The sequence below is a fragment of the Piliocolobus tephrosceles genome, chromosome 14, assembly GCF_002776525.5.
Source record: "Piliocolobus tephrosceles isolate RC106 chromosome 14, ASM277652v3, whole genome shotgun sequence".
NCBI lineage: Eukaryota > Metazoa > Chordata > Mammalia > Primates > Cercopithecidae > Piliocolobus > Piliocolobus tephrosceles.
The window spans coordinates 4,650,041-4,676,901 of record NC_045447.1 but is presented as its reverse complement, the minus strand read 5'-3'; the positions used below and the strand labels follow the sequence as shown (position 1 = coordinate 4,676,901).

Sequence of the window (26,861 nt, the reverse complement as noted above, 5' to 3'; positions counted from 1 at the left end):
ACAAGTTCCATCTGCCACACCTCTACCTGGGCCTGGGATCTCCCGTGGGTGACGATGGATGAGTCCTCATCACTCTGCAAGCGGGAAAGAGCCAGGTCCATTTCATAGACCAGGAAACTAGGGCACAGAGAGGTTCAGTAACATGCCTACGCTCACCAGCTGGAAGAGTTCGAATCCAGCTGGTGGGGTTGAGCTATGGGGTCCCACGCTTGCAACTGTTCAGAGCATCTGACTGGTTCTGTGGACATGCCCTCCCTGCTCCTTCCTCCCCCTGCTTCCGTCCACCAGTGCTACCCCCTTCCCTTCTGGCGCCTGGGCAATGATAGGCGTTTTCCCAGGAAGAGAAGGGCCAGCAGTGAATAGGACAGCACAGCCCAGGGGTGACAAAAAAGACCATGCGAGTGATTGTTCAAGACTCTGCATTGGAAAACAATTTGTTTTTGAAATAGAGATCTGTTCAGTAATTAGAGGGAATTCTCATGTGGGAAGTTCCATGAAGGTAAAATTAAAGTTGACTACATTTTTAATTTTGTAAATGGGTTCACACGGAGGCAGGAGGCTTCTGCATAATGAGTGTTTAACCAAACAAACTCTAAACACAGGTAAATACCAGAAGCTCACAGTCGACAATGTTGCAGAGAAGCTGATATTTTTCTAGTAAAATATTGGATGCTTTTTTCTGCCTTCCTTTGAATCAGAATCGAATCATTATATCCCAGAATCAGCCCTCTTAAAGCAGTGGCTGGTTTTGAACCGTTTAGAGGGGAGACCTGAGATGGGATTCTGGCCCTAAATATGGGCTCTCCTTTCAGCTGAGTCTGCTGGGCTCCAGGGCAGAGGAGGGGCCGGCGCAAGAGGTTGGCCCAGGGAGAAAGGGCACCTGGGGTGGGTGGGTGCTCGCCTTCAGATTGGGAAAATGAACATCTTTATTTTGCCTTAGTAAAGTTCGCTAATGAATCAAGTGAGACTGCATTTGCCAACACCAACTGGAGGACTCGAAAACAGGATGTAAACATGACATTTCAAACACAAAGGTGAGGCCCTTGACAAATGCTACAGAGAAACCACTCCCAGACGCCTCCCCTCCTACTGCTGTGGGTCCAACGCATCCCCAGCGCGACCCACCGCAGCGGGCCTTTTCCTCCAGAGCCTCAGATCACTCTTGGCAAAATAATCAGAGCTAACGCTAGGGGGATGCGTTGGCAGGAACAGCGGAGGGTCTGCATGGCTGGTGAGCGGAGTGGAGACCAGGGGATGAGAGTCGGGGGACAGCACGCGGGAAAAGCAACCCCAGCCACAATGCAGCTTGGAAAGCTAAAAGCCAATGAGATGACAGGGAAGTGGCCCAGCCTGTTCTCTCCCACCCTCAAAGGGAGTAGAGGAAATTCAGGGGCATCTTTAGCGGGGCCACCGCTCATCAGCCAAAGTCGACAGACTAGTCCTCCTGCCTCCTGGTGATGACAGGAGCCCCCATGTCTATGCCACACCGACTCCTTCCCGCTCCATACTCATCCTTCAGGGCTTAGCTTAAGCCCCACCTCCAGGAAGCCTTCCCTGCCTGCTCCAGCCCAGGGCGTACGTTCCTTCGAATCTGGGTACCTGCTACCTTGCACCCATCTTCTAATCCATGGACAGCTGCTTTTGCATTGCTATTTCTTTTCTTTTCTTTGTTTTTTTTGGGGGGGGGGGATACAGAGTCTCACTCTGTCACCCAGACTGGAGTGCAGTGGTGTGATCTTGGCTCACTGTAACCTCCGCCTCCCAGGTTCAAGCAATTGTCATGCCTCAGCTTCCTGAGTAGCTGGGATTACAGGCGCCCGCCACCACACCTGGCTCTTTTTTTGTGTTTTTATTAGAGACGGGGTTTCACCATGTTGGCCAGGCTAGTCTCAAACTCCTGACTTCAAGTGATCCGCCTGCCTTGGCCTCCCAAAGTGCTGGGATTACAGGCATGAGCCACTGTGCCCAGCCTATTTATTTCTATTCACACTGCACATCCCTTGTCCAACTACGAAATCCTTCCCTGGAGTGATTACTTGAGTGAACGAGTATATAAAATGAACACACACAAAACGTAAAACCTGTGGATGGCCTACATGACTGTTTACTGATAGGGGTCCAGGTAAATCAATGACAGACTAGGGTGTCGACATGCGGACACAACCAAGACCTGTTAAGTCAAAGGACAGGGAAGAACACACACACACTGGTCCCTCGGTGGTGCCCGGTGTGGCTGACACACACGTCACTGACACAGCCGAGCACTGGGGGGCAAGCCACACCCAGGAAACCGTGGGCTTCTACTTTGTGTAAAAACAACCAACCAACCAACCAACTAACCAACGAACAAAAGCTGAATAGCTTGGCTTTTCTCTTACCGCAAGCATATATTTCTTTTATTCAAACACCCTTTAATATATGAAGTTAAATATATAAGGAGCATGAAGGAGACAGTCACCCTTGCTTTATGCAAATAGAACCTCTTTTCTGCTGTGGTGGGCGGTGAGTCTCAAACTCCACGGAACACAGGAATCACCTGGGGGCTGGTGACAACAGGTCTGGGGGCCTGGGGACCTGCATTTCTCACGGGTTCCTAGGGCTGCTGCTGCTGCTGCTGGTCCTCAAACCCCATCTGGAGTAGCACAATTTCAGATTGATGTCTATAAGGTAGTGCAGCCAAATACAGCAAATGCAAATGAGGATGATTACAAAAGAGAGAGGACAGTTCTCCAGGGACCCAGGACCTGCCAGCAGGCCCAGCTCCCAGACAGGGCCAGCCTGTTGCATGCAGAAACTGTGGACCTGCTCACGAGGAACAGAGATGGAGGTGGCGACGGTTACGCCTGTGTGTGAACACTGAGGTCAGGAGCCAAGGCCGCCCCACGGTGTGGGGTTTGCCTGTTTGCCAGGTGCAGTCCGAGGCCTGTGGGCCCTGAGGCCACCTCACAGCAGAGCCAGGAAGTGAGCACGGGTCGGGGTTGCGTGGGGTGCTCCTGGCACCAGGCTTGGCCGGGCCTGGGCTCTTCTCCCGGTCTGCTGGCTGGGAGGTAAGCTGGCACATCTGAGGCGGATGTAATGATTGCCATTTTATGAATGAAGAACCTGGGGCCCAGAGAGGCTGAGTAACCTCATGAGGGACACACAGCTTGGATGGAAACATGGCTCTACTCAGCTACAGAAGCTGTGCTCTTGTCCATTCAGTCACACTGCCACCCTCAGTAGCCAGGGAATGTGGTAGACAAGGTGGCAGCCCCGGGAGCCTGGCTTGTTTTGGGGCCTCTGTCCCAGTCCCTGCCCAGCCTCCACTGGAGCCTCCCAGCTGGTGCAGCCTTCTTCCACCTCTGCCACCTGGGAAAACTGAGCACAAAGGCAGTAGTAGGTGACTAGCTTGGACCGGCAGGGACCCACTCCCACAGGCACGGTTCCCCGAGGGCTGGGAGCGCCCAGAGCACAGGCGGTAACGTCCAGCCCAGTGGAATGATGGCTCTGACACTGAGCTGCTGCTGAAATAACAGTCCTCCCCCAGGCCCCTGGGGCCGCATCCTCACTGCCTACACGTGGCCCATCCCGAGCATCCGGCACTGCCTGAGCCTGACTTAAGGGAGTAGTATAGGAGTGACATTTGAGCAGTCTTAGGCCATCTCCCATCACCCCAACACAAACATCCAGCCACTCACATGCTTGTCACTTGCCCTGTTCTTACCACCCTGGTCCAGGCCCCCATTGTTTCCCTTCCTCCCCAGCTTCCTGCCTGCAGGGCTCCCTCTCCAAGTCATTCCCCATGGTGCAGCCAGAGAGGGTCCCTAAAGGCCAGAGGTGACCGTGTCCCTCCAGGCTCACAGGCCCTGGTTCCTGTGGACTTCGGCGGAGAGTCCAACCACTGAGCAGGGCTTACAAGCCTGGCGGAACTGGACCCCTCTCCGGCCTCTCCGGCCTCCTCCTTCACTGATGAGGCCCCAGGGAAGGAGGAGGCACAGTCTCCATTTTTCAGCCCAAGACCTTCAGACCCAGGGTTCCACAGCCAAAAAGCAGCAAAGCCGGGCTTTGAACTCTACCTCCATTAGCCCACATCACCCCAGGGGCAACAGGATTCCTTCCTCTCTCGAGCAACCCCTAGCAAGCGGGGATTGGGCCAAGGCCTGCGGGAGGATTCGGCAGTGGAGGGAGGGAGCTGGCAAACACTGAGGCCTCAGAACTCATCAAATGCCCTCTGGAGCAAATCCAAAAGGACTGAGACACTGCAAGAAGGACCAGCGCCAAGTGTGGCAGCAGCTGGTAGAGAAGCCCCCCAGCCCCACCCTGGCCTCTGTAGGGTGGGCCCCGGGACCACACACTCTCGGTGTCTAAAAGCCTTTCGGCCGGGCTCATGGTTGCTCTGGCGTCCCATGTGCCAGCAGGGAAGGTGGGGGCACCCTCATTTTTGCAGATGGGGATGTGGAGTGATGTGCCCGTGGTCTGGCCTGGAATCCACTCTCTCTGCCACACAAATTGCCGTTTTACTGACACATAGATCAGGACTTGCTACTCTGAAGAGAGAAGTGGCAGTGGGGCCAGGAGCTGAGTAGAGGACAGAACAAGGGCCCGGCTGCTACTCTGCCTCCCCTCCTGCCCCGAGAGTTTAGAGTCAGAGGTAATTGACTGAGATGAAATAAATCTCTCCCCTCCCGAGTGCTGTAATTATTCTTCGCTGGAACCGGCTGCCATGAGGCTGCAGAGGCAGGCCCACGTGGCAGGAGCCAGAGGTCTCACTGCAGGAGTGGGTCCCCGTGCTGTGACGCCTCACCCAGAACCAGCACCAGAAAAGTCAGGAATATAGAGCCAGCCCCTAAATATACAAAACGGGGGTGATCACGTGAGTAGGGAGTAGGGTTGGCAGGGACTGGGGGCTTGGGCTCGGGTCAGTCCGAAGACTTCAAAACCGCTCTGCACTCCCTCAATACCATGGCAAAAAGGGAGGAACCGCACTCCTCTCAGCTTCCATACTCCATCCGGGGCTTAGAGGAACACAGCTGCAATGGCTCAGAGGGGACGTTAAATGATCCACCCCATAATTTTGTAGATGGGAGACTGAGGTCTAGAGAGGAAAGTGACTTGCCTAAGGTCACCCAGAAAGGTGGACAGAACTCAGCAGAGGAGTCCCGACTTCTCCATCTGTGCCTACCTTTCCCCAGGCGCCCTTGTTCATGTTTGCTGATGGTACCTGCATGACAGATGTGTGTTGGGGACTCCAGCCTCAAGGGTAGGAAGAGCTCTGTGGGGCTCCTTCACCTACTTTCTGGAGAGGGGAGGTTGGAAAAACTGCAACACCTCTGTGTGCCAGGTTCTGAGTGGTGTTGGCAGGTCCTGAGAGTCCAGCAATGCACCCTGGGGCTCCCACTCCCTCCCCATGCAACTGGGGCACTGAGGCTGGGAGCCTGTGGATCCTTCCCAGACCCCCAAATCCTTCAGCAGCCATTTCCAAGCTTTCCGAGTAAGTCCAGACAAGCCAGCCCCGTTGGAAACTCAGCTGATAGGGAACCCAAAACCCAGCTGGATCCAAGGTACAAAGACTGCCCTGTGGGTCTTTTTCATAGCGTCGTGCAGATGCTCAACAAACTGCCAGCAAGTGCAAGACCAAATGAACAAAACCCGACATTTCCTGGGCCCCCAAGCCTTAGGGTGAGATTTGTTCACAAGCCACCAGCACCTAAGCTGTTTAGGAAGCTTGCAGTCAGTGCACCAAGAGTTAAAACCAGCCCTTGCCCAGCCCAGGAAGTGCTGGTTCTCACCTGCTCAGGTGGGTAGAGCCCTGGTCACCTCCATTCCACTCTCTATTCTATAAAAGGGAGAAGGTGGGAAGATGGGCAAAGGTGCTTTTCAAGCAACCCTGAACTTTTTTGGGGTTGGCAATTACTGCTCTCCCCAGAAGCCCTGAAGTGCCTGGGCTGGCAGGGGCTGAGGGAAATGCAGGGGAGAAGGCCGGCAAGGTGGCTCACTGGCTCTCCTGAGTTCCTACTTCTTGGGGAAGGTGCCAGGATGAATGCTGAGGCTCAGGCCTCAAGGATACTCCCCTTACCCTGCAGGAGGTTCCACGAACTTGACCCTTGAGTTTCTTGTCTCAGAGCCACCGGGGCTGCTACAGGACACACACATTGGCAGGACCACTTGTGCCCAGGCAGTCCCTGGCCGTGGGAGGACAGGACATGAGTGGGGTAAGACAGTGGAGTCCGGAGGACCCATGTCGAATATCTCTTGGGTTTTTGATGTGTACAGTCTTTTCCTTTCTGGCCGAGGAAACCCAGTGTCAGTCAGGCACCCCCCCACCTGTCACTGAAGCAGAGATTCCTAACAGACAAAGGTGTGAGGTGATGGTGAGAGAGGCTGGCATGTTTGAGGCCAGCTCCACCACTTCCCCACTCTGTGACCTTGGGCAAGAGACCAAACTTCTCTAAGAATCAATTTCTGCATCTGTGAAGTGGGACCAAGGCCCCTTTCTCGTGGGTGTTGGGTGAATGGGATGGGATGAAAATGCAGCACCAGCTCTGGCGGAAGGCAAAGCTTAACAAATAAAAGTCTTTGCTCTCGGCAGGAAAAGAAGGGGGCCAGGTTTCCAGTGGGCTCTTCTGGGAAACTTTCCCTCCCCACTGCCCCCCCGCCCCCAGGCCACTGTTCCGAGGGAAATGAAGCCCCCCTTCCTAAAGTGGGTCCCCCGCCTCTCTCTAGGCCCTCGTGCCCACCTGGGTCTCAGTCTCCTCCTCAGGGAGGAGGGTGGAAACCAGGGGATGGGTGACGCCAGCTGGATCAGGGGACCTGGTGCGAGGCAGCCGGGGCAGGCTGCAGTTGGCACTCTGGACGAGTGGGCACCCAGCTGGAGCTTTCCAGCCTGCATCTTCTGCCCCACACCCCGTGACCCGCGGCCCGCTCGGCCCTTACCTTGAAGCAAGGGAACGGCGCTGCCCCGGCCGCGAGGACTTGGGCGCACGTGACGGGGCGGGCGGGCGTCCGTCCCGGGCAGGGCGCAGCTAGCGGCGGCCGCTCATGCCCAGGCCACGGCGGTGGCGCCTGGTGGGGCTGGGCGGGCGAGGCGAGCGCTGTGAGGCCCTGGAGGGCCCCGGGGAGGCGACTGCGTGCCCAGGCGGGCACCCCTGCCAGTTCCGCGCTGCGGCCGCGACTCCGGACGCCCGGGCTGGCTCCCCGCGAGCGGCACGCGCGGCTCCAGCCTGGTCCCGAGCGCAGGGCGCGCGCTGGCGGGGAGGGCGCGCGCCCGAGTCTGGCGGGGAGCGCGCGTCACCGGCCCGCGCGCGCAGTCGTCGGGGGATGCCGGGAGCGGCCCGGGGAGCTGTCCCTGGTGCTGACGGCTCGTCAGCTCTCCCCGGGGCCGCGCGACCTCCTGGAGGCCTGGGGGCACCCCCAACCCGGCCCGCGCCGTGTGGTGCTCCCTCTGCTCTCCGCCTGTTCTTGTGGCGTTCTGGCTTCCACAACGTTGGGATCTGGAGTCAGGCCGAAGCTGCTGCTTATCCACAGTGGGGCAAGTCCCTTACCCTGGTTGAGCGGCTGGTTCTTATCTTTAAAATGGGGAGTTGACATCAGCACCTTTAGGGTTGGTCTGAGAATGAAATCCGATGATGTTTCGAGGGCCGGCACACCACAAGTGCTTAATAAATGCTCGCTTTTGTTACTATTTATTTCCCTTCTCTGAGTTAGCAATCCTGGAGCAATTGAGAGGAGGGGCAGAGCTTAGTCTGCTCCCCGTGGGAGGGTGTTTGGGGCATGGCAGCTGCCTTTAGATCTCTCCCACATCCACGGGGGAGGGGAGCAGATCCCTTCTCCCTGACCCCAAAGCACAGAGCTAGGACCAATGGCTAGACGTTAAAGCAAGGCAAATTTGGGCTGGGTACAAGGGAGACCTTTCTGACCTAAGGCTCCTACTCCTGAGAGGAGTGCCCCAGGAGGCATTCCCCTATTTCTGCAGGTCCTCGAACTGAGGCTGCAGTCAGGGGGACCCTGAACAGAGAGAAATCTGGTGTTAAGAATGTTAGGAAGGCTTTTGTGTTAGAACATGTACAGCACTCAGAGCTGTGCCTGGTAGGAAAGCACCACATAAATATGTGCTTTTTTTTTTTTTTTTTTTTTTTTTTTGAGACATATCACTCTGTCACCCGGGCTGGAGTGCAGTGGCATGATCTCAGCTCACTGCAACCTCCACTTCGTGGGTTCAAGTGATTCTCCTGCCTCAGCCTCCTGAATAGCTGGGATTACAGGCGTGCATCACGACACCTGGGTTATTTTTTGTGTTTTTAGTACAGACGGGGTTTTGCCACATTGGCCAGGCTGGTCTTGAACTCCTGATCTCAAGTGATCTGCCCACCTCAGCCTCCCAAAGTGTTGGGATTACAGGCATGAGCCACCACGTCTGGCCTTAAATGTGTGCTTTCATTATGATTGACCTTTAAGTTCTCTGTAGAAAACATCATGGTAGTAACCATAACCTTGCTTCACCCTCATTCTAGACATGAGAATACTGAGGACAGACAGAAAAGTAAAGTGCTGGGAGTCCATTTCCCTTTTACAGATGGGCTGAGCAAGATGGGTGAGCCACTTGCCCATGGGTAAGAGAATGAGTGCTCGCACCACACAGACATGCTCCAAATGTCCAGCCTGTTGCCTCCCCTGCTGAGGCCCCAGGCAAGGGCCCCTGCTGAGTTTCTCCAGGCTGGTCATGTCGCTTTGATCATAGAGAGTTTTCTTATAGCAAACCAGGCTAGTTCTCCTTCCTCTTAACTAATGGGAAAAGCTGGTCCCTGTGCCCTGTGAGTATCTTGTTCTCTTCCAAGCAGGATAATTAAACATCACCTGCTTCATTTCCTAAGGGACCAGGGGCTGTGTTTGATTCATTAATTAACTGCGAGTAGTACCTGCTCCCACCAGGCACTTGTCTCATGATAAACATCACTCATTATGTGCTTAATGCGTGCCAGACACAAGGCTAAACACCGTGCGAGCATTGCCTCATTTAGTCTTCTCAGCAATCCGATGAGATATGGATACTGTCATTACCCTGACTTTGCAGGTGAAAACTTTAGACTCAACAGCAGCAGACCTGAGGTGGATCTGCCTGATTCCCAAGCCATTGCTCCTAATCCCCTTCTTCCAGAACTTCCACATCCTCCCCAACCAGCCCCACCTAGAAAAAAAGGATGGTAAACACGGATAGAAATTCCATATAAGGAGAGAGAAAGGCAGAAAGAGAGAGAGCCAGGAGGAAGAGGCAAACCAGTCAGCCAATCGATGTCCTAGGAGTTGACACAGGAATCCTTTAAATCATCATTTTTAGTCAAAATCCCCATTACGACAACTGAGCAACTTGTTTTTTATTTGAGAGTTGCAAGTGTGTGCCAAGAATTTTAAAAGCAACATCACTACCAAGCCCTGTCTTTATCAACCAGCTCAATGCCCTTCCACTTCTCCCCATGCTGACTTTTTATTCAAACTCTGCAGAATCCTGCAGCTATGGATCTGAGCAGCTGGAAACCTCTGTGGAACCAGCTCAGACTCTGTAGCTCTCAGCCTCTTGACATGCTGGTTTCTTTCCTGTGCTGTGCAGAGAGATGTGTCCCTGAAACCTTATTTAAAATGGAGCCCATTTTATTTGAAAGAGGTCTGAATATTACCCACACAATGTACGGTAGGTGCCTGCATTACCCTCACTTTACGAAGGGTAACAAAGGGGTGAAGTGACTTGGCCAAGGTCACACAGCCAGCAAAGAGGTGACTACACTGAACAGATTTCATTTGGATCGCAATGGCAGATGGTCACCACCAAACTCGTTATTTATGTGCAAAAGCATGTCCTGATTTTAAGCAAAAACCAATTTCAGAAAATAAAAATGGGTGGGGGGAGAGAAAGACAAGGAAGAGTCTCTGGTCTGACTTTATAAAAACAATTCATCATCAGGATTCCCTAAATAGCAAGTTCTCCTGGTGCGTGCAAAAAAAAAGAAAGAAAAGGATCCTAGTTACACGCAGTTCTTTTAGGTGGCCAAAAACAGGCCTGGGGGTGGGAGGAGCGACATTCCGCCGCCGGACTGGTGCTCCATCCACTACAATAAGCTGTTTAGTCGTGTGGCAACCTCAGCCAATGGCAGCTACTCTGTCCCCACCACCAGCATCGTTCCACAACGGAGCTTCATGGATATAACTCAAATTCAACAGATGGCCAAGTTGGTTGAACACCTCCCAACACATTGGTTCATGGGTGGCAGTTTACAAAGGTTCATTTTCCACTTAGGGCAAACGGGGCTTGCGTAAGGTCATCCTGACACTATACAAGCAGGACCTCTGTGCGCATCGGTTTCTTGGAGTCGAGTGTGGATAGCCTCATTGCTCAACGACTTACAGCCTCCTGAAGAAGAGGCATCAGCCTTTCTTTCTCTCTGAGGATCTGTACGTGCTCAAGAGGTGCTCATTGGCTGGATATAGAGGAAAAAACAAAACCAGCGGTGGCAGGGAAACCCTGACATTCCAATCATACCTGCACCCCATGCACAGTCCCCCGCACATTCGTATGGTGGGAACGACATGCTTGGGAACAAAGGATGTGAGCAGCTGCTGTTGATGGCTGAGTCTAATTCTACAGAGGCAGAAAGAACAAAATGCTCGAGGAATAAAGTTTCTGCCAGGATGTGGAGAGTCACGAGAATGACGCCCAAGAGCTTCTCCTGTTCCCTTTCTGGGAACCCTCTGGAAGGGACGAGCTCGCCGTCTCTAGACATGTCTGGGCAGAGGCTGGCTGTCCACTTGCAGCACAGCTGGCACCCAGGGACCCCTTGGCATTGGAAGTCTGTGAGACTCCAGAAGGGGCAGCTGCTCACTGGTCTGTGTGGGTGCCCCCCGGCCGCCAGCACCGACCTCCATTCAGCTGCTCGATGGATCTCAGGGCAATGAAAGGGGGTCTGTGTTGGGTTTTCCAAGCTCTTCCTCATATTGGTGTCAGGCCAAACTATTGAAGTGGTTGCTGTTTCCACTGGCACATACTTATGGAAATTACCTGGGCCCTGCGGCAGTTACTAGATTAACCTTTGTTTGGTCGTTGAATTGTTTCCTCCTCTTAGCCTGCAGCCATAAGACGTTCTGCAGTTGATTGACTGGGCCCAGCGACAGCCCCTTTGATCCATTTGTGTCACTGAACCTGAGTCCACTCAACTGCAGATGATCTGTGCAGGTCAAGGCCAAGCCCATTTAGAGAACAGATGAATTTTTAAAAAAGACACTGTTGAGAGATGGGCAACTGCTAGTCACCGTGATTACTCTGTGATGCTGAATAGGCAGAGTGTGCCTCGCATCCCGGGGCTGTTAGATTGGACGTCTTTTAGATGGAACCAGGAGAAGGATGAGGTACCAAAGTGTGCAAGAGAGGGTGAGAGGGTTGGGCAACAGAGGGTGCCAGCGGACAGAGTGGGAGGGTGTGCGTGGGCTCAGGTGTGCAACGTGTGGGGTGTTTCTATTGCCCTGGTTTGAAAAGACAGCCTCATCTGTGTGAAAAGAAATTACTGGTGGTTTTTAATTACTGCAACATTTTAAAACGTTGTGACAGCAAGCTTGATGTGTTCATTCTTTAAGAGCCATCGTGGATGATGGTTGAGGGGAGATGGTGCTGAGAGGCGCTTGGGGACCCGTCAAGGGGTCTCTCCCAGCTCCCTCTGTGTATCACGGATCAACCTGACAAATCCTGCCACAGAGCAGAGGAGAAGCGAGACAGGAGTTATGGAGGATTTATTCTTTCAGAGCCTTCCTCCATTGCAGGGATTTTTTTTACTCCAGAGAAGCATTAACAGAGAGTACTCCTAATCTGGGTTTTACTTTCTCAGCCAAAGCACTTCTTCACAGCTTTGAGCAAACGCAAGCCATGCCTACATTCGTTCATTCATTGCCTCACATACTGTGGGCGCAGAGACAGAGGCAAGAGGCCTCGTCATCACGAACTCAGAGGGAGGTCAGGGTTTCAAAGGTTGACGGGACAGGGCCTCCACAGGCGGGCAGAGTGGGACGGGGACCACTCGGCTGATAGCTAGCATTTGTCTTGTGCTTATTACTGTTGAACTGTGTTGACAGCCCTGGGAGACAGGCACGATTCATTCATTTTGCCGGATTTACAGTAAAGAACCTGAGACAGAGAAAGTGAATGATCTGCCTAAGGCTGCCTGAGGCCAGGACCCATCTGACTCCGAAGTCCACCCAGACCATGTCCTATGCCTGCGGTGTGACCCTCAGTCTATTTCAGTAGAAAATAAGGAATAAAAATCAGAGATTGCCTATCTGAACTAGGGGAACCTAATATTGAAGCAATCTTCCCATGACCTTTCTGCTTCTATTAGCACAGGGTTGCAGAGGTCGCTGAGTGCTGTTCATTTTAATAAAAGGATGAAAAGAGAACACCCACGGTGACTGACACAGGCCAGTGTCAGGACATGACAGTAAAATGTCACGCCAGGCTGACATGCCAGTCTTTCATTTGAGCCGTGCAGAGCAGTTCCTTCCCTCAGGACAGTCTCTGGAGCACCTGTGGGGCAGCTCTGCTACCATAGGACTCACCTCACAGACACAGTCTCCTCTTGGGCGCAAAGAATAAAAACTTGGACTTACCCATTGCCCTCCTGTCAGACTCTATCCAAGCCACCAGCCCCAAAGCCTGCCTAACAATGGCAGATTTGGATGGGGGTGAGGAGGAGGAGGGCGTGGGAGGAGAGAAAGGAGAACGGCAGGGGTAATCGCGGGAAAGCAGGTGGTCGTGGCAGAGCGAGGACATGAGGCCAGTGCTGGGACACCCAGGGGTGGTGGGAGTCACAGGAAGCCCTGGCCTGGGATGCTGCCTCCCTCCCCATCTGGCTGGCTTGGGGAAGCAGAAAGAGCATCAGCTATAGGTCTGTGCAGGAGCAGATGAGCTCTGCTGCTGGGCTAGTCTCATGCTGTGAAATGGGAGAGGGGCCTGGCCCTGTCACAATCTGCCATAGACTGTGGGAAGGAGACCGGGGCACTGTCTCTTCTGTTTGGTCACTCATTCCTTGCCTCTCTGCACTGGAATGGCACATCTACGAGGACAGGGGCTTTGTGCCTCTTGTTCTCTGCTGTCTCCCAGCACCAGCCACAGCAGCTGTTTGTCGAATGAATGAAAGACGTTCGTGTGAGAAAGCGTCTGCCTGCGGTTCTGTGGAGTCAGATGCAGTGTTCCCTGCAAACACAGCTGGCCCGAGATTGGCAGCCACCCAGATAAGAGGTGGCAGGTAGCAGAGCCTCCCTCTGCTCTGGATACCCCACACTGAGACCACGGCCATCGTGATTGGACCGAGGGGGAATCTGAGGCAGCCAGAGGCAAGCGACCCGCCATGGGTGTAGAGATAATGAATAGCTCAGTGGTGAGCGCTGGTCCAGAGCCTCCTTCCCTGCACCACTGACTCCCTAGAGAATGGGCAGAGCCCTACTCAGTCAATCTGCCCCGAGGACACTTGGACCATGGCACGAGGCCCTGGGCTGAAGAGGGCGGCCTCTAGCCTCCAGCCTCCCTCTCTGCACCCTCCCCATTCCCCACCCCAGTGCGTCCACCCTTGTCTCGAGCGCTCTCAGCCAAGGCAGCCTTCCCCTGCACGAGCCCCTTGGCTGCTCCTCTTCATCCCCAGGATGGCGTCCGCCCTGCAGCCAACGTTTGAGTCCCCACAACCGCCCCCAGGCTTGTGACTCCAGCTATACCCAGACTGGCTATTTCCAAATGCTCACGCCTCACTGCCTTTAGCAGGCTGGTCCCTCTGCCAGGGGTGCCCTTCCTACCTGTCTCCATCCCACAAACTCCTACACACCCTGCAAGGCACAGCTCAAATGTTGCAGCCTCCGGGAGACCGGGAAGGTCAAAGGCAGCATATAACACGGTGATCAAAGTTCTAATGCTGGTTTCTCTGCAACTGCTTGTTTAAATCTACTTGAACATGAGACTTTTAACCCTAGGGGCTGAGTCAGACTGACTCACACATTTATTGAGCACCTACTGTGTGCAGGCTCAGCACTGGGTGCTGGGATGCAGGAATGAACAGGATAGGAACTGTCTTGTCCTCTGAGGGTGAATGACCTAGTGGAGCTGCTGCCGTCTCCTCTGGGTCAGGCCCACAATTGGGGGTCCAGATTTGGGGCCTGGGGATGTAGATCTGGGGGTGCCCTACAGCATAGCTCTTCCACCACATGGCAGCACAGTGGGAACATATGAACTTGGAGTCCAGTAGAATGGGGCTCCATCCTGGCCCCCTGATTTCTAGGTAGATGAACACAGCCCTTCTCTCAGCCTCTCCGAGCCTCAGTTTCTCCATGTGTGGTGTGGAGCCATGTAGGGTGGTGGTGAGGGTGACCCTCTGGCCTCTTGACCTGGCACAATGCTCCACAGGCCAGAGCTGGAGGAAAAGCCTGTGCCTGTCCCAGCTGCAGTGGCTGGCCTCTGCCTTTCCCCCCTAAATCCCACACCCCTGCTTTTGTGCCACAAATCCCTCCTCTTCCTCCTGGTGCTCCCACCTCCTGCCACCAGGTGCTGGTCTCGGGAGTCCCCATCTTGCCAGCTTCATCCCAAAGGGCTCAGTGGTGGTTGGGTGGGTGGGGGACATAGGAGGGGCCTTGGCCAGACAGTCTCGATGGCCCAGATGGAGCCGGGAGGCTGAGCTGCCCACAGTGGTGCAGGTTGGTCTTCCACCCTCAGGTGCCTGCCGTGGTACTCACCCCCTGATGGCCCTGTGGACTCTCTGGGGAGCCTCTGAGGATCCACTCTGCAGGCCATCCCTCCTTGCCTGGTTAGGAAGGGCTCTGCCTTCTTGGTCTTTCCCTTGGCAATGCTCTGGCTTGGGGGGCTGGGGGTGAGAGCAGTGAGTGCCTGAGGCTTTGGGGAGAACATCTGGAGGGAAATTAGCATGCACAGGCCGCAGGGAGGCTGCTTTGCTGGGTGGTCGAGTGCCTCCAAAGCAAGCCAGCTGATGCTGGTCCCTGCCACTGAGCTGCTCCCAGCATCGCAGCACGCAGCATGGTAGGCATGGGGAGAGCCAGCTAGGGCACATCCAACCCTCACCACGGAGCCTTCCAGCCCCTTCCCTCCACCGCCTTCCTTGGTCTCCTCGCTGACCACTATCACCCTGAAATGGGGTCAGAGCTCAGCACATTACAGGAGGAGAGTGAACGCTCTCTCTATTAGAGCTTCTGGTACCTCTCAAGGGCCCCGTTCTGAAAGCCTGGAGTGCAGCCTGCCTCTGCATGGGGAAATGGTGCTTGGACACCGTCTTCGTTAAGAAAGTCACAGTCACACATGAGGCATGGCCTCCCTCGGCTTGTGTTTGCTTTGTTTTGTTTTGATGGAAAGTTGGGGGAGGCATACCACCGCCAAACACATAGCACATGTCCTGTGTGCTCTGGAACCCAGTCACATTTGGGAGCTGTAGTTTTCCCCTTGGAGGAGCTAGGGAGGGCTCCCTGCTGCCCCACGCCCCTCCATTGGAGGTCCTCTGTCTGGAAAGCCTTGTGTCTGTGTGTGGTGGGCAGGGCTGGGTTTCAGGGGCTTGGGCCAGAGTGGGCTTTCCTGGGGTTGAATAGCCTCCCTATCCCGGAAACAGGCCCTACATCCTTTCCATGTGATGGCTTGCAGCTCACCACAGTGGGTGGAAAGCTATGGGAACATGTCCATGAGCCACGTAGGTAATAAATGAATGGTGGCTGGTTTCTGCCCAGGAATCTGTACGGATATCACTGACCAACTCCTGGGACTTCCAGCCTCCTCCTGGACATGGCCAATGGGAGAGAGGGAGGAAGGGGTGGGGCCGTCTGCACCCCTGGCTCCCTCTCTGTGGGACCAGCTCCTGGTACTTCCAGCCTCCTCCTGGGCGTGGCCAATGGGAGAGAGGGAGGAAGGGGTGGGGCCGTCTGCACCCCTGGCTCCCTCTCTGTGGGACCAGCTCCTGGTACTTCCAGCTTCCTCCTGGGTGTGGCCAATGGGAGGGAGGGAGGAAGGGGTGGGTCTGTCTGCCCTCCTGGCTCCCTCTCTATAGGGACATGTGTAGCAGGGTTGGATCTCTTGACCCAGGTCTCTCCTTCTGGGGTCAGAAACTTCTCCTCCCCCATTCCTTCAGACACAGGAGTGTGCTAACAACACCAGTTATCCACCTTCGCAGGTGCCTTTCCTTCCCTGGCCCCTCCTTGTAAACAACCTCACCTATTAAACCCTCTTGGGTGTCTTAGTTTGAATGACCCATCAGTTTCCTCCTGGGACCCTCCTTCCACCCACGTGGGACAGGGACCCTCTCCCCAAATCCTCACCATCCCAGATGTTACCAATCCATATGGTTCCTTGGAACCCACTGGGTAGAAAATGACCTCTCATGGGTAGACTTGGCGTTTGCTGCCGGCAGGTAAGAGTGCTTTCACATACCTTGATTTGCCCATTTTCCCCCATTCCTGTGTCTCTGAGTCTTCATAGTCATTGTAGATGCTCTGATTTTTTTTTTGAGATGAAGTTTTGCTCTTGTTGCCCAGGATGGAGTGCAATGGTACAGTCTCTGATCACACTACAACCTCTGCCTTCCAGGTTCAATAGCTTCTTCTGCCTCAGCCTCCCGAGTAGCTGGGATTGCAGGCATCTGCTACCATGCCCAGCTAATTTTTTGTATTTTTTTAAAATAGAGACACGGTTTCCCCATTTTGGCCAGGCTAGTCTCAAACTCCTGATCTCAGGTGATCCACCCACCTTGGCCTCCCAAAGTGCTAGGATTTACAGGCGTGAGCCACTGTGGCCGGCCAATGCTCTGATTTTTGCGTTTGGTTTTCAAACCATCTAGAACTTTTGTGGGTATGATGTGAGCTACAGGTTAACTGTTTTTGTCTCTCTTTTTTTTTTGAAACACGAATAACCCATTGTCACTCCCTTCCCAATTGAGGTGCAACCTGCATTCAACCATACATCACATTCCTCCCCGCAGGCTCCGTGTCTGGCCCTGGCCACCCTACCCACCGACTCATCTGTCCCTTCAATGATGTGTGACCAATGCAGCTACCACAGTTCTACGGAGCACTTGTTATCTAGAAGGTCGAGATCCCAGTTCATGTTCTTTTACCTTTGGGGGCTTTAATTAAGACTGGGTTGAACGCTAGATGACTTTGAAGAAATTCAACCTTTCAGAGGTGGAGCAGAGTGGCAGAGGCTCTGGGACCAGACCACCTGGGTTTGAATCCCAGCTCTGCCAGTCTCTAGCTGTGTGATGTTGGACAAGTTGCTTGACTTCTCTGTCTCTCAGCTTCATTACCTGTAATATGGAGTAATAATAACACCGATGCTACTTGCAGGGTTGACAGAATGAATAAGCTAAGATATATGGAGTGCATATTAAATCAGACATCATTTCTTTTAAGATAAATCATTATTGTATTTACTACTGGGAAGGAAAACAATGCTGCCAGTTAAGCTGAGAGATGCCCTTGATTGTAAAATGTATCTGTTTCAGGGATGTTTCAATGCACAAGGTATATGCCTTAGAATCCACACAGCGGGATCTTACTTTTACCATGTTACAGGGTCTTCTTATTAAGGATTGGGATTTTTATCTTTGTTTATTTAGAATTTCTATTTATCTTTATTTATTTAGAATTTCTATTTATCTTTATTTATTTAGAATTTCTATTTTTTTAACCCTCGGCAAAACTTTGTAGAGTTCTTCATGTAAAGTTTTTAGTGTCTTTAATAATTTTTAGGAAGGGAAAAGAGTCCTAAAGCCACAAAATGTGAGAACCACACGTCTATATACACAGGGAGGTTGGGAAACTCCTAATCATCTTGACAGATGCTGAGAAAGCAGCCAATCAAAGTCAGCACCATTGATGATTTAAAGACACGGGGAGAAACTCACTAGCCTGCTGACGGGAATTCAATAGCACCTACCGCAGGCATCCCACACATGGGAAACTCCAGGAGCGTTTGCAGGAAGCAGCTGAGCCCTGCCTCCCAGCCACCGCATCAGCCACAGCAAGGCAGGGCTGGTGAACCCACGAGACAGAAGCAGAAATGAAAGACACGAATATTGAACCAGAGGAGGCAGCTCTGTGACTGCTCGCCGACACTTGGAAAATTCCACTCGGTCAACTCAAGCAAACCCAATGAAGATTTATTAGCACAATTACAAGTTTAGCAAGTTGGCCAGATACAAGATAAACATTTTTTTTTTAAGTTAAAGTTTTGCTCCCATTCCCATAACCCAATTAGACAGGTGATGAAAACATGGTTCCACTGGAGAAGCACAGAATTAAGCAAATACAGCAAATAAACACATGGAAGATCTGGGAGGTGAGCAGATGAATATTGTTCATCATCATTCTCTATATTTTTCTTATGTTTGAAATATTTCGTAAAACAAAGAAGGCAGTAGGGTAATTTCTCCCTCCCCATTGGATGCCTGGAACCTTGAATAGAGCTAAGCCCTATAGATACTAAGCTTGTAGAATAATTTCTTCTTCTTCCTTCATTTTTTTTTTTTTTTTTTGATGGAGTCTTGCTCTGTCACCCAGGCTGGAGTGCAGTCGTGTGATCTCGGCTCACTGCAACCTCTGCCTCCCTGGTTCAAGTGATTCTCCTGCCTCAGCCTTCTGAGTAACTGGGGCTACAGGCACACACCACCACGCCCAGCTGATATTTTGTATTTTTAGTAGGGATAGGGTTTCGCCATGTTGGCCAGGCTGGTCTCAAACTCCTGGCCTCACGTGATCCACCCACCTCAGCCTCCCAAAGTGCTGGGATTGCAGGCGTGAGCCACTGCGCCTGGCCCTCCTTCACTATTTCATAGCTAACAGATATGTTCTTACTGTACGTCTTAGTAACCTCAGCATATGATTATTTTCTTTCCTTATTAAAAACTTTCACCTTTTCATGCAAAGACAGCACTTTATGGCTTCTTTTTGGCATCCAGATTGCCAGCCTCACTGCTGTTGTCCATTAGGACCATTACTGTGTAAAATAAAGGTTATATGAGCATGAGCACTGCACTGTGGGCAGTTGTTCTCAACACCAAGACAGCTACTAACCAACTAACAGGCCAGCAGCACAGACAGCGTGGAGACGCTGGGTATGTCCAGGATGTGATAGAGAGGGAACAGTGCAAGGTTTCATCGCACCACTCAGAACGGCACACAGTCTAAAACTTATGAATTGTTTATTTCTAGAATTTTCCATGTAATATTTTTAGACCCCCGTTGACCTCAGGTAACTGAAACCTCAGAAAGTGAAACTGTGGGTAAGGGAGTCTACTATGATAGTGACACAATTCTTTAGACTCAGCTCTATGTTTTAAAGGTTTGTGTTAACCTCTCCCTTATTTCCTCTGTCCCTGGGCTTCCTCTTCCTTGGGTTAAGATTTTTGTTTTTTTAGAATATACCCTTGAGTAATTCTTTCAGAAAGGATGATAGCAATAAAATTTCGGAGCTATTGCATGCTTGAATGTTTCCTTTCGTTCTCAAACTAGAATGCTGGGTTTGGAACGGCAGATTCCACAACGTTTCCTCTCACAACTTTGCAGGAGAGATCCGTGGTTTCCTGTCACCCAATGCGGCTGCTATGAAGGGTGACGTGGGTCTAGTTCCTCTTCCTCCATGGAGACCCTCTCTGCTCGCCCTTATTCACATTCCCACTTTGGCCCTCAGGCTCTTGCTCTCCTCTCTCTCTGGAAGCATCAGAGCCCTTGCTCTGTTTTTGGTTAATGGGAAAGAGCCGCACTGTGTCTATTGTGGGCCTGTTTGCATTTGCTCTGTGCAGCACCTGGCGGGTTCATTGACTCTGAAGACCGACATCCTTCTGTGGCTCTGAGATGTCTGGGCACTTTCTTTCTTCCCTCTTGGTGACTCCATACTTTGGAGATGTCCACTCCCCGGGCTGGAAGACCCAAAGCTCCCCCAGATCTCCTACCTTTCCCCTCTCATTTCCTCCACTTTGCCCTTTAAGTTGAGTTTCTCGAGCAGCGCGCGCCCAATCTTCCTGCTTACTAATTTGCTCCTCAGCTGTCTCTTTCTGCTTTTCAGCCCGTCTATTTTAAATTTCCATGATCTCTAATTAGTTCTTTTATATAAAAGCCCATTCTTGCTTCATGAATAGATAACCTCTCTTATCTCTCTAAGGATAGTAATTACACTTATTTTTAAAAGTCTTCTTCTGTTGATTCAATCCATGCTGCTTCTTCCCTGGGCATTGGAGTTTCTGTTTCTGATATGGTATCTCTCTTTCATGGGGTTGTTTTTCCTACATGCTTGGTCCTGCGGGCAGTGTGCCTATGTCTGCCTGCACTTAAGAGTCCCTGTTCATCTGTTGCTGCTGTGTCTGCGCCTGTTCATCTGATGGAAGATGGGGAGGAATATGCAACCAGCTGAGTGGCAGGGAGTCACTCTCCTTGGGTTGGGAGTTTCTGTCTTTCACTGAGGTCAGTAACTCTCTGGCCACTGCCCTGCTACAGTGACTACTCTGCTCGGCCTAAGGGCTCGGAGGCTTCCTGCTGCCCACCATGGCAGGGAGGAGCAGATGTTCAAGTTGCTGGCCCCAATACAACAACTCAACTCATCACCCTGACTGTCATCCACCCACCCTGGCCATGACTGTGGAGCCGCTGGCTACTTCTGCTGCCATCTTAGAATACCTTCTGGGGTGTGGTTTCCTCCAACATTGTTTCTTTGCATCTTTCTGTGATTTGTATGTAAGTCTGATCCACTACAAAGACTTTTAGTGGATCTTCTTTTTTTTACTATCAATCTTTTAATAATTTTTTTCTTATAAAATATTTTTCTGAAACTGGGATTTTGATGGGGGTTGGGGATATACTTAGTTTGTCATTTGACTGAAGGCCAAGAATATCATTGAACACACTCCAAAGGGCATGTTCACCCAGATGCCCAAGGAACCCTTCTTCAGGACAGGTGAGGCACTGGCAGGTCCTCTGGATGGAGCACCCACCACCAAGAGATAGCATTCTTTCATTTGAATGTTGCTTTTGGGTTGAGACTAAAACTTGGATCTGCTTGACATTCTGAGACCGCGCAACAGAAGATAATCAGGATGCTTGATATGGTTTGGCTCTGTGGCCTCATCCAAATATCATTTCAAATTGTAATCTCCATAATCCCCGTGTGTCAGGGTGGGACTTGTTGGGAGGTGACTGGATCATGGGGGTAGGTACCCCATACTGTTCTTGTGATAGTGAACGAGTTCTCACAAGATCTTACGGCTTTATAAAGGGCTCTTCCCCCTTCACTTGTTCACTGTCTCTCACCTGCTGACATGTAAGACTTGCTTTTGCTTTAGTCTTGCCGTCCACCATGATTGTAAGTTTCCTGATCCCTCTCCAGCCATGTGGAACTGTGAATCAATTAAACGTCTTTTATTTTATAGACGGGTATGTCTTTATAGCAGTATGAGAACACACTAATACAATGCTTAAGCTACAAACATAATGGACAATTCCAATGCCTTTCTCTGACCTGGGGATGTGACATCCTCTCTCTGACTGGAGCCTCCAGTTCACCTGGAGCTCCCCTTTGCCCCTCAAGATGCTGGCCTTGTAGCTCCTGTCTGTACAAATGTGGGAAAGGCTGGTTGATATTTTGGTTAGGCTGGGCATGGTGGCTCACACCTGTCATCCCAGTGCTTTGGGAGGCTGAGGTGGGAGAATTGCTTGAAGCCAGGAATTTGAGATCAGCCTGAGCAACATAGTGAGACCCTATCCCTACAAAAATAAATTTGGAAAATTAGCCAGCCACAGTGGCTTACACCTGTCATCCCAGCTACTTGGGAGGCTGAGGCAGGAGGATTGCTTGAGCCCAGGAGGTTAAGGTTGCAGTGAGCTTTGATCACACCATTGTACCCCAGCCCAGACAATGGAGAAAGACTTTGTTTCAATCAATCAATCAGTCAATAGACTCCCTCCTATTCCATATTGATGTACTGTTAATGGCAACAGATGATTTCTGCCAAAGGGGTGACAACATCAACCATACTAGACAAAGAGATTGGCACTAGAAATTCCACAAGAGGTGACCATTTACAAGAACCTGGAATGGACCAAGAACTCTTAGCAATGACCACACAGTGACTGTATTAGTCTGTTCTCCCACTGATATAAAGAATTACCTGGAACTGGGTAGTTTATAAAGAATAGAGGTTCAATTGACTCACAGTTCCACAGGCTGTACAGGAGGAATGGCTGGGGAGGCCTCAGGAAACTTACAATCATGGTGGAAGATGAAGGGGAAGCAAGAACATCTTCATATGGCAACAGGAGAGAGAGAGTGAAGGGGATTAGTGCTACACACTTTTAAATAACCAGATCTCATAAGAACTCACTATCATGAGAACAGCAAGGGGGAAATCCACCCCCATGATCCAATCACCTCCCACCAGGTCCCCTCCCCCAACACTGAGGATTATAATTCAACATGAGGTTTGGGTGGGGGCACAGAGCCAAACCACATAATTCCACCCCTGGGCCCTCCAAAGTCTCATGTCTTTCTCACATTTCAAAACCAATCATGCCTTCCTAACAGTCCCCCAAAGTCTTAACTCATTCCAGCTTTAACTCTAAAGTTCAAGTCAAAAGTCTCATCTGAGACAAGTCAAGTCCCTCTGCCTATGAGCCTGTAAAATAAAAAACAAGCTAGTAGCTACTTCCATGATACAATGGGGGTACAGGCATTGGGTAAATGCTCCTATTCCAAAAGGGAGAAATTGACCAAAACAAAGGGGCAATAGGCCCCATGCAAGTCCAAAACCCAACATGGCAGTCATTAAATCTAAAAGCTCCAAAATAATCTCCATTCACTCCACGTCTCACACCCATGCAACACTGATGCAAGGGGTGTACTCCCAAGGCTTTGGACTGTTTCAATCAATCAATCAGTCAACAGACTCCCTCCTATTCCATATTGACATACTGTTAACGACAACAGATTATTTCTGCCAAAGGGGTGACGTCATCAACCAGACTAGACAAAGAGATTGGCACTAGGAATTCCACAAGAGGTGACCATTTACAAGAACCTGGAATGGACCTCCATCCCTGTGATGCCCTGCAGTTGCTTTCACAGGATGGCATTGAGTGCCTGCAGCTTTTCCAGGTGCAGCTTTTCCAGGTGCATGGTGTAGGTTGTCAGTGGATCTACCACTCTGGGGTCTGGAGGATGGTGGCCTCCTTCTCACAGCTCCAGCAGACAGTGCCCCAGTGGGGACTCTGTGAGGGGGCTCCAACCCCACAATTCCCCTCTGCACTGCCCCATAGAGGGTCTCCATGAGGGCTCTGCTTTTGTAGCAGACTTCTGCCTGGATTTCCAGATATTTCTGTACCTCCTCTGAAATCTAGGCAAAGGTTCTTAAGCCTCAACCCCTGTCTTCTTTGCACCCACAGGCCCAACACCACTTGGAAACCACCAAGACCTGGGGCTTGCACCCTCTGAAGCAATGACCAAGTTGTACCTCAGTCCCTTTTAGCCATAGCTGGAGCTGGAGCAGCAAGGATGCAGGGCACCATGTCCAGAGGCTGCACAGAGCAGCAGGGCCCTGGGCCTGGCCCACTAAACTATGTTTCCCTCCTAGGCCTCCAGGCCTGTGATGGGAGGGGCTGTCTCAAAGGTTTCTGAAATGCCCTGGAGGCATTTTCCCCATCGTCTTGGCTATTAACATTTGCCTCCTCTTTACTTATGCAAATTTCTGCAACTTTGAATTCTTCCCCAGAAAATGAGTTTTTCTTTTCTACCACATGGTTAGGCTGCAAATTTCCCAAACTTTTATGCTGTGCTTCCCTTTTAAATATAAGTTGCAATTTCAGACCATCTCTTTGTGAACACATATGAGTATATGCTGTTAGAAGCAGCCAGGTTATATCTTGGATGCTTTGCTACTTAGAGATTTCTTCCAGCAGATACACTAAATAATCTCTCTTAAGTTTAATGTTCAACAGATCTCTAGAGCAGGGGCACAATGCCTCCAGTCTCTTTGCTAAAGCAGAGTTTGAGAGTGACCTTTACTCTAGTTCCCAGTAAGTTCCTCATCTCCATCTGAGACCTTATCAGCCTGGCCATCTCTGTCCACGTCACTATCACTATTTTGGTCAAAACTATTCAACAAGTCTCTAGGAAGTTCCAAACCTTCCCTCATCTTCCTGCCTTCTTCTGAGCCCTCCAAGCTGTTCCCACCTCTTGCCCATTACCCAGTTCCAAAGTAGCTTCCACATTTTTAGATATCTTTATGGCAATGCCCCACTTCTTTGGTAGCATTATTTTGTATTAGTTCATTCTCACACTGCTATAAAGAACTACCTGATACTGGGTAATGTATAAAGAAAAGAAGTTTAATTGACTCACAGTTCTGGAGGCTATAACGAAAGCATGGTTGGGAAGGCCTCAGGAAGATTACAATCTTGGTGGAAGGTAAAGGGGAGGCAAGCATATCTTCACATGGTGGCAGGAGAGAGAGAGGAGGGAAGTGCTATACACTTTTAAACAACCAGATCTTATGAGAACTCACTCACTATCATGAGGACAGTGTATTAGTCTGTTCTCATGCTGCTAATAATAATAATAATAAAGACATACCTGAGACTGGGTAGTTTAAAAAAAAAAAAGGTTTAATGGATTCACAGTTCCACATGGCTGGGGAGGCCTCATAATTATGGCAGAAGGCAAAGGAGCAGCAAAGTCACATCTTACACGGCGGCAGGCAAGAGAGTATGTGCAGGGGAATGCCCTTTTATAAAACCATCAGATCTCATGAGATCTCTTCTTCATCACAAGAACAGCATAGGAAAGACCTGCGCCCATTATTCAATTACCTTCCACCAGTCTCTCCCCCAACATTGAGAATTATAATTCAACATGAGATTTGGGCAGGAACACAGAGCCAAACCATTTCAGTGGCCTTGGCCATCCCACCATGCTGAGACACTTCAAACCTAGACCTGTTCTCCTGGGACCAAACAGGCCTTTGGCAATGCCAGCCCTTCCAAGACATCCTGTTGCTCTGGATATTGACCAGTGCCACCCAGAAAGATATCCTCATCAGCACTGTAGCTCATGCTACCTCCTCACCGCCTACGTGACACAGACCATCTCTGTCCTGGTCATTTTAATTCGCCCTTTCCCCAGGGCCTTGTGGGGCCAAGTCTTTCCATAACTTGATCAGCAGAGGGGAAATTGGATCAGAGTGTGCAGATCGCTGCCCACTTTTTACTTTGTGAATGTCAGAGGCCCCCGGGCACAGAGACCTGCTCATTTCAAAGTCTCATCTTTGCAAAGCAGATGGCGAGGCTTAGGCTTGATTGAATTTGTGTTTATGTATGTGATGCATTTGATTGTAGCTGGAGGGAGGCTGCCTGATCCAATAGCTAATTTGGCCCATCAACAGGGTTTGAACCTACTTACCTGTTAGAAACTATTTGTTCCACAGAGGCAGTTGTGCCTTTGGTTGGTGGCATAACAGCCAGTGTCTGAGCATCCCCCTTGACCAAAGCCTTTTGAACCTGGGGGTTGATTTCAATTAGGGAGCCCAATGTCCTTGGCTCCACAGCTCCTGCTCTAGGGACTGATGTTAAAGAACCGTGGGTACAAGTGCATGAGGGTTGGCAGACAAGAGCAAGAGTTGCACCACTGTCACTCATAGTTTAAGAAACAAACAACCCACATATTTATCAACAGAGAGCTGGCTAAATCAATCAGAGACCATGCATACAGTGGGATACTTGAGAGCTGTCAAAGGAGGAGGCAGCACTGAGCGTGTATACTCGATATATATCCAACATGCACGTGGAAAACACCAGTGGCAGGACAGTGTGTACAGCAGGCCATTTAACAAACAGTGGTGGCTCCTCAAAAATTAAAAGCAGAATTCTCACAGGATGCATCAGTGCCATTTCTTTTTTTTTTTTTTTTTTTTGAGACGGAGTCTCGCTCTTTCGCCCAGGCTGGAGTGCAGTGGCCGGATCTCAGCTCACTGCAAGCTCCGCCTCCCGGGTTTACGCCATTCTCCTGCCTCAGCCTTCCCGAGTAGCTGGGACTACAGGTGCCCACCACCTCGCCCGGCTAGTTTTTTGTATTTTTTAGTAGAGACGGGGTTTCACTGTATTAGCCAGGATGGTCTCAATCTCCTGACCTCGTGATCTGCCCGTCTCGGCCTCCCAAAGTGCTGGGATTACAGGCTTGAGCCACTGCTCCCAGCCTATCAATGCCATTTCTGGGTACACACTCCAAGGAATTCACAGCAAGGATTCAAAGAGGTATTTGCACACCCAGCAGCACGATTCACAACAGCTAAAAGATGGAAGCAACCCAACTGTCCGTCTACTGATGATGGACGCATCTAGTGTGATCATTCACACAGTGGACTCTTCTCCAGCCTTCAAAGGCCAGGAAGCTCTGACACATGCTACAGCTTGGATGAACCTTGAGGATAGTATGCTCAGTGAAATAGACCAGACACAAAGGATAAATCCTGTATGGCTCTATGTCTGTGTGGTCTTAGAGTCATCACAATCATGGAGACAGAAAGTAGCATGGTAGGTGCCCAGGGCTGGGGGAGGGGGAATAGGGAGCTGCTGTTTCATGGGGACAGAACTTCAGTTTTGCAAGAGGAAGTGTTCTGAAGACAGAGGGTGGTGATGGTTGCACAGCAATAGGAATATGCCTGGAAAGCCATTGAACTTCGCATTTACAATGGTTAAGGCGGGACATTTTACACAATGTGATAAATCAGTAATAAACAATTTTAAAAATTTCAGAGAATGCAAAACTATTCTGAAAGGCGACGTATTGAGCTGCTAATGGTAGTCATATTTGAGGGAGTCATTCTGCGTCGTGT

At 51.0% G+C, this 26,861-nt stretch overlaps 1 protein-coding gene across 2 annotated transcripts in view; it reads right to left on the bottom strand.

Moving 5' to 3' along the window:
- FAM163B (family with sequence similarity 163 member B) overlaps positions 1-7,232 on the bottom strand; it is a 34,117-nt gene extending 26,885 nt beyond the window's left edge. For both annotated transcript variants that reach the window (XM_023189016.1, XM_023189017.1), the window contains exon 1: positions 6,913-7,232. The gene's annotated coding sequence lies outside the window, so the exon portion shown is untranslated. The remainder of the gene's footprint in view (positions 1-6,912) is intronic.
- Between the last annotated feature and the right edge of the window lie 19,629 nt (positions 7,233-26,861).